This window comes from Natator depressus, chromosome 7 (genome assembly GCF_965152275.1).
Source record: "Natator depressus isolate rNatDep1 chromosome 7, rNatDep2.hap1, whole genome shotgun sequence".
Lineage (NCBI taxonomy): Eukaryota > Metazoa > Chordata > Testudines > Cheloniidae > Natator > Natator depressus.
The window spans coordinates 35792785-35810701 of record NC_134240.1 but is presented as its reverse complement, the minus strand read 5'-3'; the positions used below and the strand labels follow the sequence as shown (position 1 = coordinate 35810701).

General features: G+C 40.7%; 1 protein-coding gene across 7 annotated transcripts in view; it reads right to left on the bottom strand.

The window, feature by feature from the left end:
- The window catches only part of IQSEC1 (IQ motif and Sec7 domain ArfGEF 1), a 695881-nt gene that overhangs the window by 541921 nt on the left and 136043 nt on the right, over window positions 1-17917 (bottom strand). The gene's annotated exons all lie outside the window — the stretch shown is intronic.

Sequence of the window (17917 nt, the reverse complement as noted above, 5' to 3'; positions counted from 1 at the left end):
CCAAAATCTTATGCACAGATGGTTTTGTGATGCCAACATTATCTTCCTCCAGCCCCAATAAAATACTGATGCCAAGATCATCTTCCTAGCCCGTCATTTTAACTATGCCAGCTCAGTCTTTGAATCCCTCCACCAGCTGCTCCATCCCTGCATCAAGGTCAAGTTCCTTGCACAGTTTTCCAAGCCCTGCCATGGTCTGCTTATCGAACGTGTGTTATTTTGGCCTCTCCCTGCCCCCGTCTTCCAGTGATGCCAGCCTTGTGTGACTATTCATCAGCTTCTTACATAAATGGCTGTTCTTTATTCAGTTCCACATCAAGGCATAAAAATACTCTTCCTGAGGTGATCTGGAAGGCACTGACTTTACTGCATTCAAGACCTTTTTAAAGGAAGATTCCTGCCGTGGTGCCTATGGGAAACTTGCTGACTGATAATGACATGTATGAGGCTATATGGGTATTTACTCTAACAAACATACATATTTATGTGTACAAAGCCTTATTTTTCCAAGACCAACCAACACCTTGACCACTAGATCTATGTGGTAACCCTTATTCCTCTCACCATCTGTTCTCCTGCCTCTATGTTGTTTATATTGTGGGCTCTTATGGGTGGGGTAGTCTTTTCTCTTCTGTTTAAAAAGCCCTAAATATCTTTGTGGATCTGGGCCCTAGTGCTTCGTGGGTAATTACCAGAAAATTATAACAATTCAGTTGTGTTATTGTCATTTTTATCTGTGTGAAACCTTGTTTTAACCAATCAGTTGTCCAGCAGCAAACTCAAAGGCTGATTAAACTTTTACTGGAAGTCTTGGGCCTACGCCGAGGGACAGTCCCACTCTGACAAGCTACTGTGTAATAACAGCACTACTGTACAAGGAAACACATCTGTTGAGTGTGTATTCAGACTAGGATCTACTTTCTTTAGTGACTGAAGGGCATTTCTGGAGACTTAAAATTCCACATTTCCTATTTGATGTATTCTCTTTTTTACAGGAACTCAATGTTATTCAACAGAGGTCACCCTTCAAGGGTAGAAATCCCCTGAAGGACAAGGGACATTTTAAGCATTTGGACTAAGGGACAAATCCTCAGCTGGTATTAACTCCCATAGCTCTATTGACCTCCATAGAGCTATATCAATTTACACCAGCTCAGGATATATCCCTTAGCTCTTAACTGAGCAGTGATAATTAACTCCTATTATCACTGGAAAGCCAATGGAGCAAAAAGTCTGAGAGATGGAGTATATTTCTTCATGTACGTCATTAATGGAGTTATTTACTAAAGTCAAGTCTGTTACACAGAAGACAGGAGGGTTATATAGGTGGCCCCAGTTTGATCAGCAGGATCTTTATTATTAGTGATTCCATCTTGATACTGGCATCACAGGTTAGGGGTTTTCAGACTAAAAGTTGGGGGAAATATTTTTCCTATGTGAACTCAGCACATTTGCTCTGGAAGCTGCTGACACACCAACATGGAATCCCACAGTGCCATTTTTTGCACAGTAGTTTTTCCAGGCTATAAAGCAGTCATTTATGGTGGCAATAGGCTTGTTGAAAATTAATGTTACTGAATGTTTCACAACATATTTCCTTCAAATTCTTCATTCAATTGACATAGCAAATACGGTTTGCATGAGTTATTTGTCTGCCTCAAGCTTCTGGGCTAATTTTACTTGCCATTTCTCCCCTCAGCACATCAAAGGTCTGGAGGCTCTGCCTATGCTACAGTGAAGGCTATCCTGTAGAAATACCTGAATTATCACCCAAACATCTACAGTCAGTTTGGGGAATTCTGCAGCTTGGCCGCAGAGATTAATCCTACAAAAGCTACCATGTGCCTGTATACTGCCTAGTAGTGGCTGTCTGCCTTCTCGGCCCTGCCCAGGAATACCCCTCCAGCAACTCCTTTTCTGCCCCTTACTTCCTGTTCTGGCTGTGTTTTCTTCTGGAATGCACACAGAAGCTTATGGTAAAGGAAAGAAGGGTGAGAGGAGAAAAAAACAAGCACACAACAGCGCATACTTCAGCAAAACTGCAGCAAATTATCAGCACTCATTTGGCTTTGTGCCTCCCCCTTCAACAAATAAGATGGTTTTAATTTTGCTGTTGTCAAACCCCTTTTGGAAAAAGATCATTTTATTTTTAGCAATGCTTTGAGCCATCCACATTTAAATAGTGTCTGATGAATGGCGCTGCCTCAGGCTAATAACTATGATAACATTTGTTTGCTACTCAATATATGGATTGCTTAACCAAGCTTTGCCCTTTAGAGGGTCATACTTAAATATATTTGGAGAATGTATAACACCATCAAATTTATTACTTGCCACCCACTCTGCAGTTTATGTGCAGTACCTGGGGGGAAGCATGAAGGTGTGACTTCCCTTCAGGAATTTATCCAATGACATACCAGTTTCAGAATACTCAAACATTATGGAGCAATTATATTCCACTCATATGGAAATAGCTGACCTCAGAGATCAAACTTAATCAGTATTCCACATTTAAAAGAGTTTTATTTTCCAGAGGATTCTTTATATACATTTCAACTCCATAATAATTTCTCTCTTCTCATGTGCTATAAATTCACTGACATAATAAAATTCAAGTACTTTTAAAATCAAGTATCGAGGAGGACACTAGAAAGGGTGCTAGCCAGTACGTTAAATACATGAACTAACCTTTCAGGTGGGTTCAAATCCTGAATTTTGATTTATAGGGATAATGATTTCCATGGTTCCAGACTAGTCTCCATTTGTGACTATTGCAGAAATGTTATTTAATATTAGGACTGTCAATCATGGCTGAACAGAGGTCAGAACTTCAATGGCAAGGATGTTGTTGGTGAAAGTGTGTTTTCTTTGTTAATTTTGGAGATGTGCATAAAACAGAAAGACTTTTCCAATTACACCCAGATATACTGCAAAGCAGTGCATAAGGTTTCCGTCTATATGGCTCCACAAATAGTTATTTTGGCCATGCAGCTAAAATCCAGATCAACTCAGAAAATTTACCCTAAATACAGCGAGAACATTATACTTGCAGCACAATCCTTTTTCCAGATACCCACTTACTTTACCAATGGCAATTATCAAATATCTCAAGGTTAAACCTCTTGTAACCTACATGCTTGTATGCAGCAACTGATTGTTTTTTAAGTCTAAAAAAGGGAGAGACGCAGTGGGGAGGAGACCTGAATTTTTGTTGACTCTTCTGTGCCTCCGCTCACATGCAGAAAGCAAGCAGGGAAGGGCTTTTCGAAGGTCCATAGGCATATGGTAGGTACTCAGAACATTCAAGAGCTGTCTGAGGCTGTCCAGAGGGTTTCCATTAAAGGGCAAGCAGTCTAGCAGGTTCCACTCTCCACCGGCTGAGCTCAGTGGGTGGAAAAGGCTATAAATACGGGAGAGTTGGGACCTGGTCTGTGGACTCAGCAGCTGAACATAGAAGTGAGAGGTATCTGCCATGAGAGCTGCATCCCAAAGCCTGTGCTACTTTGGATGCAGACTACAGACTTCATGTCTCACTGGGAGCTGAGGAGAAATTAGCTCTTGACTCTAGGATTGGAATCTCTGCTGGCTGAGAGAATCTTCAGGCTGCTTTTCGCTGAGGAGATTCCAAGGATTTTGGAGGGAAACTATGTGGGAGGGTGGGGAAGAGGGTGCCATTCTTCTCTGGCTATAAGTACTGTGTCCAGGTGACATACCTGCGCTTTTGATGCCATGTGGCACAGACTGAGAAGTCAACTCCTTGAAGAGATCCGGGAGTGGGTACATGTGCACATGCATGCTAACTTATACTTTGCACTGAAAAACTTTTGTACCAGCAACAAAGTGGGGAAATCTGCATTGGAAGACACCAATAGAGATATCACATAACAGTTGTTAAGGGACAGTTTTCACAAGTATTCCAAATGTAGGCTGCAGATGTAATAGATAAATTAAATGTTATTCCTTAGCATTGTAGGACACTCTTTTGAGATTTAAAAGTCCTGAAAAGACTGAGCTTTGGCCTGTGCTTCAGCAGAAAAGTAGCCTGAAGTGGAGGAAAGGCGAGTGTATTTGAGTGTTGTAGATAGGTTGAGTTAAACCTTGTCAGTATGGGTTGTGCATAACCGCCGCCTTCCATGCAGTATGAATGTTATTATTTTCAGTCACTTTACAGTCTCTAAACCCAAAAGACAGGCACATGTCTCCGCCCAAAACAAAGGCAAATACTTAAGGCTGCTCAGAAATTCAAATGACACAGGGGGAAGGTGCCACAAGGACTCCTCGTAGTTTTTGCTGATATAGACTAACATGGCTACCTCTCTGAAATCTAGGGGGGAAGGGTTTACTGAATATTGTTTGACACAATTACACATAAACATAAACACAATGTGTGACCCTGACCCTGGGAATAGCTGCGACAGGGGGCTTCTGGGTATGGTGGTGGCTAACCAGGTTTGGGTGTATAAGCAAAGAAACTAACTCCAGTTTGGTTCCTCTTGTGTCCAAGGAAACAGGACTTAGTACATTCTTTGTTAATAAACAAGTCTGCATCAAAGAAAAACACCTGACTCATCAATTTCTCCTGACTGGAACAACTCGGAGTCACATCATCTCCAATTTGACTAACTTCTTTGGTCAAAATGAGTAACAAGAGTTATACGTAATTTAGAATCCTCCTAATCTCCTAACCGGTTACGCTGTCTTGATTTGAAAATTGGAATATATCTCCATTACAATATCAACATTTTAGATCTTCTCACAACAAGAAGCAACCTGAATGAACTGGGTAGAGAGCAAGGGGTATGTGTGAAATAAATCAACAGTTACTTTCATCTACAGTAAAACATCCAAAGTTTGTATTTTGTCCTTGGTTACACTAAAATAAAGAATAGAGAATCAAGTGAGAATATTGCTACATATCCCGTTAACCTGAGAGACAAGCTGGCACCATCTGATTGTACAAAGAGTAAACATGGCTTTACACTGATCCATATTTAATTTGTTTTAAAATTATTTTATTTCCTTCAAAATTGGTAATAAAAGTGAAAAAAGTGAAAGTCTCAGGAAGCTTATTTTAGTTTGAGCAGGTTATTATAAGATTTTATTTGGTTGGCTGTGACTGGTTTCTGCAAAGCTAAGTATGGAATAAAAGTGTATTTCAAAATATTTCGATGACAACTGATGCATTTGCCTCCTGTTCCGATATTTGTAGTGAATGAAAGAAATAGGTGTTACATCTTATATCTTCAGTTGTGCTAAACTCATCTCTTTTTTTCTTTTAAAGCTACTATAAAACTGAGAATTCAGGGGTGGGGAGGTTGTAATCTCAAACCCTTTTTCCAGAAGCGGGTATTTGTCGACTTTGACTTTGTTATGCATGCTGCATCAAGGCTTCAAGGCTGTGTGTCTGTGGATGTGCCTTGAATTGGAGACTTAGCTCTGTATTTGTGCAAACTTCCCATGGGAAAGAGTCAAGACATGCTGTCTGGGAAGGTAAAAAAACAGACGGAGTTTTCACTCCAACACCTTTTCCTATCTGGTGTTTCCTTTGAAGAGGGAGCTGTGCTGCTGATCTGCTGTGAACCTACAGTCAAGTCATCCTGCCTGGGAAAATAAGAAATCTATACAATCTGTCACTGGGCTATTTTTGTTTCAGTCACTGGTACCAAGCTCTAGATAGGGTTGAATGGCTTATGTTTCATGCTCATTTGACTGTTAAGTTAAATTGATTTTTTTGGTTCTCTGGTGATTTTTTTATTTTATTTTAAAGTGGCCTGCACTTATTGGCTCCAGTATCCTCAGGGGTGTGCTGGATCATTAATGCAACTGTGCACTGTCAAGCTTGCATAGGCATTGCATTAATGTGAGTTAACTAGAAGATGCAGGATTCATTTTTTGTGACTAACATTCCTTCTTGTTATTTGGGAGTTATGCATCATCAGTGGGATTCACAAGCAGTAGGTTTTTTTTAGTAAAGACAAAGGAAATATACTGATTAATTTCATTTTCGAATATTACAACTGTAAATATTTTTAAAATATTACTTTTCAGAAAAGTGTCTAAACAAAATTCAACAGGGAAACTTACATTGAATAATATTGCTTTTGGTTGAAGGGCTACAGTAGCTGTGTTATCACGTCATGGGTTTTTGTCTAAGTCTAGTTCAATTTAATTGGCCCAACGTACTGTAGAGAGAGAGGTTGTACACTGGTCTATAGCATCAGGTCACCACATCCATTGGTAGAAACTTATGCGGCAATATGAGTCAGAATTTTTTAGAAATAGAGAGATTTTTTATTTGGAGTTATTTGCTATACGGCATATGGTGTGCTAGAATTATTTCAAATGTAGTATTAGAGGGACTCAGAGTAACATACTCCTCTGGGTGAGTAAGGGCAGCAGAACGCAGTCCCCACGGGCTTACTGGAGCTAGCCCTGCAAGCCCTTAAAACAAAACAGTAAAATTACAAGCTTCCTTTCTGAGAATCAGTAGCTTCTCATAGTTAAAACTGAAACCAACTTCTAATACAGAATGCTAGGTTAGCACTCCAAAGTGTGTGCAGCTTCCCCACCCATTATTTTTCATTTTCACATACTTCTATGCCAATACATTCAGAATAGATACAGGAGATATTTTGAAATATTGCAAAAGATGCTATTCTTCTAGTAGTTCCCTCCTGAACAGAAGCAGCAAGTCCTAGAACTCTCACATGTACACACTCCCTTGCATGAGATTTCCAGCATAAATTTTGCAGACCCAGGTGGTTTGGAAAACTCTGATAAGCATCCAAATTGAAGCTAAACCTGTGAGGTTTTCCTGTCACTTCTTAAAACTTTATTGTATGCAAAAATCCAAAGAGAGGGGACGTAAACCTAGACGCAGTACAGAGTTCGATCATGATGAAATTTTAACTTAGAAAATGTAATTAAGATTTGAATAGATGGAATTAGATTCCAAGTATGAATCTTGACCTGGATTACTTTTATTCTGAGCAGAGCTCAATTTGTAATATTCGTTCACTATATAAAATGCTTCAGCTGAAAGGTTTTCACCTTCTATGGACTTTTGCTAACTGCAGAGAGATGATTTCGCAGACTCAGTGCCAAAAAGGGTCTAGGTCAGTGAACAACTGCAGGAATAGAGACTGCTAGTAATACAGACATCTTAAAAGAGCAGCAGCAAAGGGATGAGCAAGCACATTGTCGAACTGGAGTTCTGGTAATGTGTATAAATCACTTACCATTATAGTGCTGTATACTGAAACTTGATCAAATCTATAAGAGGAATCACATTATAACTTATGAGTTATCACTCTGTCTATAATATTGACAGAGAGCCATAGGCTACCTTCTGCTAGCTATAACTGGTTAGAAGTTTTCTGACTAAACAGTTTTATTTGGAAAATGCTAATCTGAACCTGAATTGTTTTGCAGTAATGGTTTGGATCTGACAAGTTTTCATCTAATTGTAGGCAGGGTTCTGCCGGATACTTGCCTGATTCCCTGCCAGCTTGCCTGGCAAGCTGCAGGAGATCCCAAGCTTGTGGCTCTGGCTCCTAGCTCCACAACAGGAAGCCTGGAAGACCCGAGATCCCTAGCTCAATCCTGGCAGCCCTAGGAGGAGCTGGCCCGGGACTGCCCACTGTGGGTAATCCACATTGTACACTAAGCCCAGGCTCTGACTCAGTTTGAGCCCAACCCTTCCTTCCATTCACACACAAATCAGCAAGCACTCAGGACCCAGGTCCTTGGACCCTGCTACAAGGGTGGATCAGAGTCTCAGACCCACTGTGACTCGGGTCCAAGCCCTGCCATTTTGTAGTGTGGACACAGTTCAAGCCGCAAACTCAAGCCAGAAGGTCTGCGTAGTGACACATTAGCATGGGTGAGAGACCCAGGTCCAGCAGTTGTAAGCCCACATTTACGATGCAGTGTGAACACTCAAGTATGGGCTTAAAAACACTGAGTCCATAAGGCAGAGCCCACAGACCCAGGCTGGTATGTCTACTTGGCAATGTAAGAGGTGGGACTGCCCTCAGAGCCTCAGACCCTGGGAGGCCCAGCAGCTGCCACCTGAAATGGATATTCTTTTGTCAGTTTTCCTGCTACTACCTGAAATACCAAAGTTCCCACAAATCCTAAGTCTTGGCAGGCTCTCCTACCAGCACAAATAAAGGCAGGCAAAACCCACCAAGAAGCAGCTGTGGGGTTAGAAGGAGGGGAAGTAATGACTCCATAGCAGACTCCCACCCCACAGAAGGTTGTTTCCCCATACAAACCCATCGGAATTTCCTTGCAGAAGAGAATGCTTGCTCTGTCAGCATTATCTCCTGTAATAGTCCCTCTACATGCTCCTCATATGTGAAACACCAGCCATACTTCTATCCCAAAGGGGATTCTGGAACAGCTGTCTACAAAAGGAAGCTAGTGTTAGCTGAGCTGCTGATGCTGAGGGGTGCGTGTGAGGCAGTGAGGAAACACTGGGCTTCTGTGTGAGTGTGCTCTCCCTGGGTTTATTAAACTAGATTTCAGGACATGGATCTCAAGACATTATGGTTTAAGTGGGTCTTGCCCCCTATATACTTCATGCATGCAGGTAAGGGTCAGAAATCACATCCTTACAAAAGAATAATAGGACAGACACTTCATGAATTACAACATGTGGCGTTTCCTGATCCCTATGCAGGTATTTCTCGCATAGGTAATAATCTGGCCACACGATCTTGTTTTTCCCTGAAATTTTAGACTTAAAAAGTCCAGCTATAAACATTATCTGCTTTTGTAAAAGCACACACACAAGCATCCATAGGTGCTCATATAAGTATTATCTTGGAGAATTTTGTTACAGCGGTTACTAGAAAAAAGAATTTTCCTTGCTTATAAAATGGTTCTCTCCAAGTCTCCTATACCAATCAGAGATTACTGGAATACTTTCCTCCTCAACTGGTGCAGACTATCCAAAACTAGGCCCCTTTCAGCTCCATTGTGTATTTGTTTAATGCAATAAAGGAGATCGAGAAAAATGGTGCATTGCGGGGTCAGCATCTCAGAGAATAGGTACAAAAAAAGGAAGGAAGGCTCCATGCAGTAGAATCATGAATGCATTTTAAACTTTGAGAATTTCCAAGCATTGCGAAGATGGCAAGACAATAAGGACTCCGTCCTCCTGGATTTAAAAGACAATTATAGAAATATACTGTTGTTTTCTCAACAACTGGTCAATGTTCACCCTAGATTCAGTGTATTTTTTAGCAAATCACAAATCTAGGAGCCCTCACCTACCTAATCAAAAAATCTTACTATTGAAGTTGAGCAATTGCTAAAACTTGTGTACATATGTGGACTCAGATTCAAATGGATAAAATATCTTAATTTATTTTAAAAAAAATTTATTTCCAAATATATTAATTATTAAATAGTACATCATTTAGCAGACAGCTGCTATTTAGGTTTAAAACCAAATGTTTGAATATAGACAGTGCACGTATGGAAAAACAACTTTCTGCATAAAGGTACGTCGTATGCTTTTCAATAGGATATTGCTGAGAATAACGTAAGATCCCAACAGGTTTTGTGGTTAAATAATTAATATTAAAATGAGGCATAAAGTATTTCAAAACACTGAAGGGAATAATGAGTCTGATGCCCTGAGCTCATTGACAGAATGTCATGTGAATTGACAGCTTCAAAAAGTAATACGAAGCTACAACTATATTTTTGTATGACACCATAATTACAATTACACGGCATCCGATGAAGTGGGTATTCACCCACGAAAGCTTATGCTCCAATACGTCTGTTACTCTATGTCAAAGTTTCTTCCCCACTCTGAACTCTAGGGTACAGATGTGGGGACCTGCATGAAAGACCCCCTAAGCTTATTCTTACCAGCTTAGGTTAAATGCTGCCACCACCAAAGTGTCTAACAATAATAACAGGGGAAGTGCCCACTTGGAAACGTCTCCCCGCCAAAAAAATCCCCCCAAGCCCTACACCCCCTTTCCTGGGGAAGGCTTGATAAAAATCCTCACCAATTTCCATAGGTGAACACAGACCCAAACCCTTGGATTTTAAGAACAATGAAAAGCAATCAGGTTCTTGAAGGAAGAATTTTAATTAAAGAAAAAGTAAAAGAATCACCTCTGTAAAATCAGGATGGTAAATACCTTACAGGGTAATCAGATTCAAAACCTAGAGAATCCCTCTAGGCAAAACCTTAAGTTACAAAAGACACAAAAACAGGAATATACATTCCATTCAGCACAGCTTATTTTATCAGCCATTTAAACAAAACAGAATCTAACGCATATCTAACTAGATTGCTTACTGACTTTTTACAGGAGTTCTGACCTGCATTCCTGCTCTGGTCCTGGCAAAAGCAACACAGACAGAGAGAACCCTTTGTTTTCCCCCCTCCAGCTTTGAAAGTATCTTGTCTCCTCATTAGTCATTCTGGTCAGGTGCCAGCGAGGTTATCTTAGCTTCTTAACCCTTTACAGGTGAAAGGGTTTTTCCTCTGGCCAGGAGGGATTTAAAGGTGGTTTCCCTTTATATTTATGACAGTCCATAAGGTGCCACAGGACTCTTTGCAGCTTTTACAGATCCAGACTAACATGGCTATCCCTCTGATACAATTATACAGTATCACGTAGTTATCAACACCAGTGGCGGGTGTTTCAAAACAGTGCTCAATGTTGGCCTAACTCCAGTGCTTCCCTTTGGAGCTAATGAGAGTTTTACCGTAAATTTCAATGGGAGCATAATTAAGCCAACACTAAGCGCTTTTGAAAATTCCCATCAAAATATATATACTCATGCACATTAGACATTTTCTCTGATCCATCTTTTAAATGAGGTTTCCTTAGACTAGTTACTTTGTCCCACAGTAAAGCATTCACCCTAAACTTAGAGATTGAAGGCCACAACACAGTACCTGTAACAGGCTCTCTTCTCTGCTCTCTAGACCACCACAAACAGGCTGGACACATCTCAGTTTATAAACACCAGTTCAGCCTTGTGCACCAACATACAACTGGAAGTAAACTTTCCTTCCCTGGAGAGCGGGCTGTGAGGTGAGGACAAGGTCTCACCATCCTGAGATCCCCTAGCACCTGCCAGCTTCCTCCCCTTGCATTTTCTTCCTTTCCTTTAATTTTCCATGGGTTCATTGTTCTGATTAACCCAACAGCCTCCTGCTAAATGAAGTCATTTAGCACCTATCTCCCAATTAAGTCCTGTCTAGGGAGAAATAGCTAATACATTAGTAACCAGAGTGCTAAGTCGGTTCTAGGTTCCTAGCACTCTGTCACGGTACTGTAAAAGGAAGGGGGGTGGGGGAAGGGATTCAATATCAAGTTCAATTCCCACTGAATTTCAGTGGGACATTTTTGCCTCACTATTCTAGGTTCCTTTGAAAGTCTCAGCATAACATTTCCATTACTATATGGAAAACAAAGTAAATGATGGTGTATGATGTTGGGCCTCGGACAGGATGTCCTAAATAAAGTAATGCCACAATCCAAACCATGTGACAATAGAACACTTATATTAACACTACATATCAGGCTAAATATGGAGAAATGGAGAAGGTCCACAAAGGGCTTAAGGCATTGGACCTAGTTTCCCTGGGAGCTCCTTCCACCACAACACACAACACTTGGAAATAGCGACAATGGTACAGTAAGCCTCCACAAGCCCACTGGTCAGAGCCCCAGTGTAAGATGAACTCCAGTAGAAAGCAGGTAACATTTGTAGAATGGTACCCCTTTGGTTTTGGGACATGAGAAAAGTTGCCATTGTCCCCTGACTCTCACCCTGAGCACATGCATAAAGCCTGATTTGGCTTTACATTGATGATTATAGACAAAAATGCTGACATCTTCAATCAAAGCATTTCTCTATCATGGCTCCCATTTCCCTCCTGGCTGGTTTTCATTAACAATTACAGGTCCAATTCTCCACTACTGTCCACCTCAACTGTGTAAAGCGAGTGCAAAATGAGTGAACAAGCAACCAAATCAGAATCACAGTATTCTACATACGTTTTGTGTAGGTGTACAGAATTAAACAAGGTGAGAGGTGGAGAATCAGACACAAGCTACAAACTTATTTTACTTGACTTGTTACTTGTTTCTTCTCTCATTCTTTTGCCCTGTTCATATATCATCTTCCACACCTCTCCCACTCATCAGTAATTCTAAAGAGATGAATAACTGATGACACTACAGTTATGAGCCTTTCCTGATTCAAATATCCACACAAGTTTTTCAGAAAATATTTTTGCATATTTTCCAAACCAGAATGGCAAGAAAATTGAAATTTTATAGTCAGCCTAGTATCTTACTTATACTGGCATATTTGGATGCTCAGATAACATATGGCCAACTATTCCTTTCCCTTTTTTGCAGTTCCAGCATTGAGTTGAGAATTTCCATTTCAGTTGGCACAGCTAGTTCAGTCCCATCTGATTAAGATAGTGTAGTCCTTACATTTTCACCTGTTCTGTAAGAGACTGTCTTTACTGTCAGGGAAATTCCATTAAATAAACACTGTATTCCTATAACAATGACACTCCTTCATGAAGAAGATGTAGAATTTTACATTTCAAGGACTATAGGCAACCAATACCTACAATGTAAATTCCCATGCTGTATTGTTAAACTGTGCAGGTCTAGAGGTTTTCTGAGCATTCTTCAACAAAAATGGATAATTTTGTTGTCGGCTATCCTATCCATCATTCCATGAATGCTTGTATTTCTCAAACTGTTTAGCAACTAAACCCGATGGAACAAGTTTTCATTGGGTTTCAACAATAATACATCCTTCAAGATAAATTGACTGACATCCTTTATGTTCTTCATCTCATTTTTAATTGCACACACTTCCAACTTTGATCAGGATGAAGTACATAATCAAATTGGAATTTTGGACATGTTTTGATTTCAGCCCCGCCTAACACATCATCTAAAGTGCTGATCCTCTTACCTCTCCATTTATGCTTGACAAAGATTTCGTATAGATTCTGAGGACAGGAATACACCACGGGGCAATAGCAAAACAGGCCATTCAATGACAAAAGCAGCTAGTCACTTAAGACTCCTGGTGATTAACAACCAATACATTATACTTTGTGAGAAGCTTTTATTTTAAGGATTTGTAGAAGTGCCTCTCACTTTGGTAGCTAATCACATTTTCATAGAACTAACCATATGCTCTTGTCAGCATTTCAGTCTCAGAAAATATCACCAATATTTGGCCTTACTTAATGAACCAGCAGTGGGTAAAAACAAGGTCTAAAGTTTCTGAAGAAAAAAAATGAAATGCAATACCCTTCTTTTCATAAAAGAAAGGAAAATATCCTATAACCCACCATAGCCTGCCCCCACAGAAATGACTAGAAATATAGGGCACCTGAAAATTAAAGTTTCACTTGGCATTGTTTATTGAGTAATAATAGCGGGTTTGGGAAGATGTCAGTGCAGACACACCATTTCTGAAGTATCAGAATACCAAAAAGAACAAGACAGAAAATAGAGAGGAAAAAACTAGATGATTATCAATATGAGCAGTGATAAAGGAGTATTATTGTATTTACATATCATCCTGTGATCACAACAATGACAACTGGGGGGACAGTAATATTTAAAGCAGACACACAGTCAATAAAAACTCAGGGTTAGAGTGGGCTGTAGAATACATTGTCATCTCTAAATAAATATACACCCACACAGAATATATAGGGTTTGGAACCCAATTGTGACCCAGAAGTTATAAAAATTGTTCTTGAAAGGAAACTACCAAATAGTGGACATATGTCACTGACCGCTTGGAATGTTAAGAAGAAAGGAAATGCTGAAAGAGTCGATAGCTGAATAAAACAGAATTATATTGCAATGAACCTGAGGCATATTCTTTACTTAAATTATGTAATGTATTGTCATTTCTTTGAAAATTAACATAAAGCAATGCTAGAAAAAGGCATTGACCTGAAAAAATGCAATCTTTAATGAAGGATAATTGTAGCAGGTTGTGGTCTGCTCCTTCTTGAGCCACAGAAACCTGCTCAGACTCCATTGTCTGGGTACCCACCTGTAGTGAGGCAGTGTGGTTCCCTGCAGCCACGGAGAGAGATGAGCCCCTCCGGCCACCAGAGTGGGTGGAGCCAGGGAGCTCTGAGCCCGCCCCCCAGAGGGTCAGGCATTGCCCCGGAAGTATAAAGGCCCGACCTCAGGGCTCACTGGGGAGGTCAGACACCTCTGGCCTAGCTCACGAGTGGAAAAGCCCAGTGGCCTGTGGAAGACCTGAGGACTTGCCCAACCTGTCCCGTGCCAGCTACCTGGAGGAGTTGCCGGGCCTGCCCCTGGCCAGCTATCCCAAGGAACCCATGGTGCTGGATCCCCCTGAGGACACCACCCTGACCCAGGTACCTCAAGAGGGGAAGTCTGGAAGTAGCCTGGGGGCAGCCAAACCTAGTCTGGTTGCAGCACTGCCAGAACCCATGTCAGTGTGTTGCAGCCAGGATCCCCACTGACTCAGCAGCTGGTCTTCTGCCAGTGCAAGGCCCCGGGCTGGGACGCAGTGGAGTGGGAGGGCCTGCGTCCCCGTCCCCCCTGCCACTCAACTCGCAGGTGGCAGTCTCCCCCTCTCCCAGGCCCTTTGGAACCTAGGGCCTGGGCCTACTGCTGTTATATACTGTTACTGCTCAGCCCCTGCCTGAGCGCCTGACTCACCAGTGCCCCTCCCTGACCCAGAGTCTGGGCTTGTTATTATATAGTGTAACTGCTCAGGCCCTGCCTGAGCACCTGACTCACCAGTGTCCTGCCCTGACCCAGGGCCGGAGCTCACTGTGTTTATTTGTACCTTCACTCGGGCCGTAGAGGAAGACTCCTGCGGCTGGACTAATTTCCTGCAAGAGCTATTCCCAAAGGGAGTGAGGAAATGTGGCTCCCTGCTGCCCTGGAGAGAGACGAGCCCCAGCTAGCCTCCCTACACCAACTCATACAGCTTATTTATGTTCCCTCCACCAACACCTTTACAGTTTTGTGCAGCAATACTATTTACAACATCCCTTATATCCTCAGCCCTTCCCCCAGGGCACAAGAGGAGAAGAGGTCTTTCTTCCTGGAGATCTCTCCGATTCTGGGCTCTGCTAGCCCTGCTCCTTTTCCCTGGCACTCCCTTCCCTTGCCTTTCTAATGGGTCTTCAGCTGATGGGCTAATTAGCTCTTTCGCTCACTCAGCCTATCTGATTAGCTAAGGACAGTTCATTCCCCAATTATCCTTCTCTGGAAAACTAATTGGTGGCAGAGTGATCAGAGTGCAGGCTCAGCTGTTAACTTTCTGTACTCTGTTACAGTAATATTACAGTGGTTAGTTATTTGGTAAACTACTTAACTGTCTAGTCACTGACAGTTAACCATGATTTTTATACTAATATCCTCCAGACATACAGTAGAAACAGAGATTTCTCTGAGGGAGTGCAGTTTAAACCAGGAAATGTCAATATTTAATTTCATCTAACTTCTTTAATCGAGGATCTCACACCACTGATACAAGTAAGATTAAAGATCTCCCTTGCAAAGATAAAGGGTTCATTTGAACTGCTGCTGAAAAAGCAATACCTGCAGAGGAAATCCTTGAACAGGAAGAATCAGAAGTCTGCCTTCCTGTTTATTTCCTGAAATATGAAGGATGGTGGGTGCAAGTTTTGTTCATCCATCTAATCTGAAAACTAAAACCTTGGGGATTCTTACATAACCAAGACTCACTATTTCAGAGATGCTCCAACTGAATAATACACAATGAAAGCCCAGTAATGCAAAAAGTAGCTCAGGAAGTAGGCAAAATATCCTTTGTTCATGAGATGGATTGAATTCATAAACCCTAAGGAACAATGTGACCTAAAACCAGCAGCATACATAGTACACCTTTTTATTTCACAATTCCAGACACCTTCTGGATGTTACTACAAAGGAGCTAGTCCCCTATTCTCAACATATATGAGCTTGATTCTGCAGCCCTGACTCATGAATAATTTCCGCTTAAGTAAATTGGAGTTTTGCATCCATATGGTTGAAGGATACCTACAAGGGAGGTAATAGTCCATTACGTACAGACAGTGATCCCACTGAAGTCAATGGTCTGCTCTGAAGACAATAGTTTACTTTAGTGCAAAAGAAGGGGAAGAAATCTGGCCCATAGCTACGTATGAAGGTGAAGTCTTATTAGAAAGTCAAAGTTGAAGGAGATCATCATAAGAAAAGTGTTATTAACACATTTGATATTGGTAAATGAAAGTTGTAAAGCCGAGACTACATTTTGGACTTGACTGCATAAACTATGGAGGTATTAAATATACTAAATCAACACCCATTGGGCAACCATCATATAGGATCCAATTCTTCTCCCACTGAAGACAATGGCAAAATTCACATTGTCTTTCAGTGGTGCAGAATTGAGCCAATAGTCAGTAGGAAATAGCAGCATCAGGTGGACTTGGTACTGTTAGATCTTGGGCCAATTTTCTGAATTGACTACCAAAATTACATGTACTTTCTGGATTTGAATGCATAAATAAGTACTTTGGTTCACAAAACACCTAACTAAGCATTTAAAACCTTGTGTGTGTTCACAAACCCAAATGTTACAAACCCTGTTAAGGTGACAGAGTTGAATTGCCATTAACCTGCTATTAGTGCCAGGGAATTATAATCCAGCCATAGAGATTCTATATAGGATGCAAATCAGTATGATCGTGTTATTTTAAAAGCAACCCATTCAGCTGTTAAATTATAAAAAAGGAAACAGAATATGAAGATTTTCAAACATGTTCACCTCTCATTATTAATATACAAATACATGTATTAGTCAATACTACAGTTGTACAAAGTTAGAAAATATTTTTGCAGGTAATTTAACAAATCTATTTGCAATTCCATTCTGGGCTATTTAATGACCATAAAATTCCAATTTTTGTAACATTATCACAAAACGGAAGTTTTCACATAAACAGTATTGCCTTTCCACATTTTTTTCCTTTCAAAAATGTATCTGTCATTCAGCCATTGAAGGTGTGACTATAAACAGGAAAGAATACAAAATCAGTTTATATGCCAATTAAATATTTGTACTATTGAAGAATCCAACCTCATCAATCCCACCATTATTGAATGCAGTTGATATTTTTGGAAAAGATCTCTGGTTTATGCACTTACTGGAATAAAAATCACAAGCAATGGCTATATCCATAAGACCAGTTTCTTCTCAGTTTCAGCATTTTCCATTTCAAATATGCAAGGAAATAACTTATTTAGATGTTAAAATTTGGCTAATCTTCTGAAAATTGTTTCTATACATAGGTGTTATATATTAAGAGAAATTTCTAAGAATGTAGAGAGGTGTCTCCTCTATTCTTACTGGGGAGAATATAAATAGACAAAATGAATATTTGCCCAAGAAGGACTTATATGATTAGCCTATTACCTTTCAAGGTTTCTCCCTTGCTCTTTGCTCAAATAAATAGGCTTATCATGCAATTTATATGGGATAAAAAAAATAGCCTTGCTTGTCACCGAAGACCTATACAAAAAACTGGGCTACATGGAGTTACCAGATTATCTAGCATTCTAAATGTATGCCATTGTAAGGTTGTTTCCCTCCAGTGGCTCTGTATACACATCAGCCTAGCTTGAGATTGAAAAAAAGCTTAGTTATGCCATTTGGTTCCCTCTCTTCTTTTATATACCTTATGACAGGGGTTCTCAACCTTTTCCTTTCTGAGGCCTCCACCAACATGCTATTAAAAACTCCATGGCCCACCTCTGCCACAGTAACTGGTTTTCTACATAAAAAAGCCAAGGCCAACATTAGGGGGTAGCAAGCAGGGCAATTGCCTGGGGCCCCACGCCACAGAGGCTCCAGC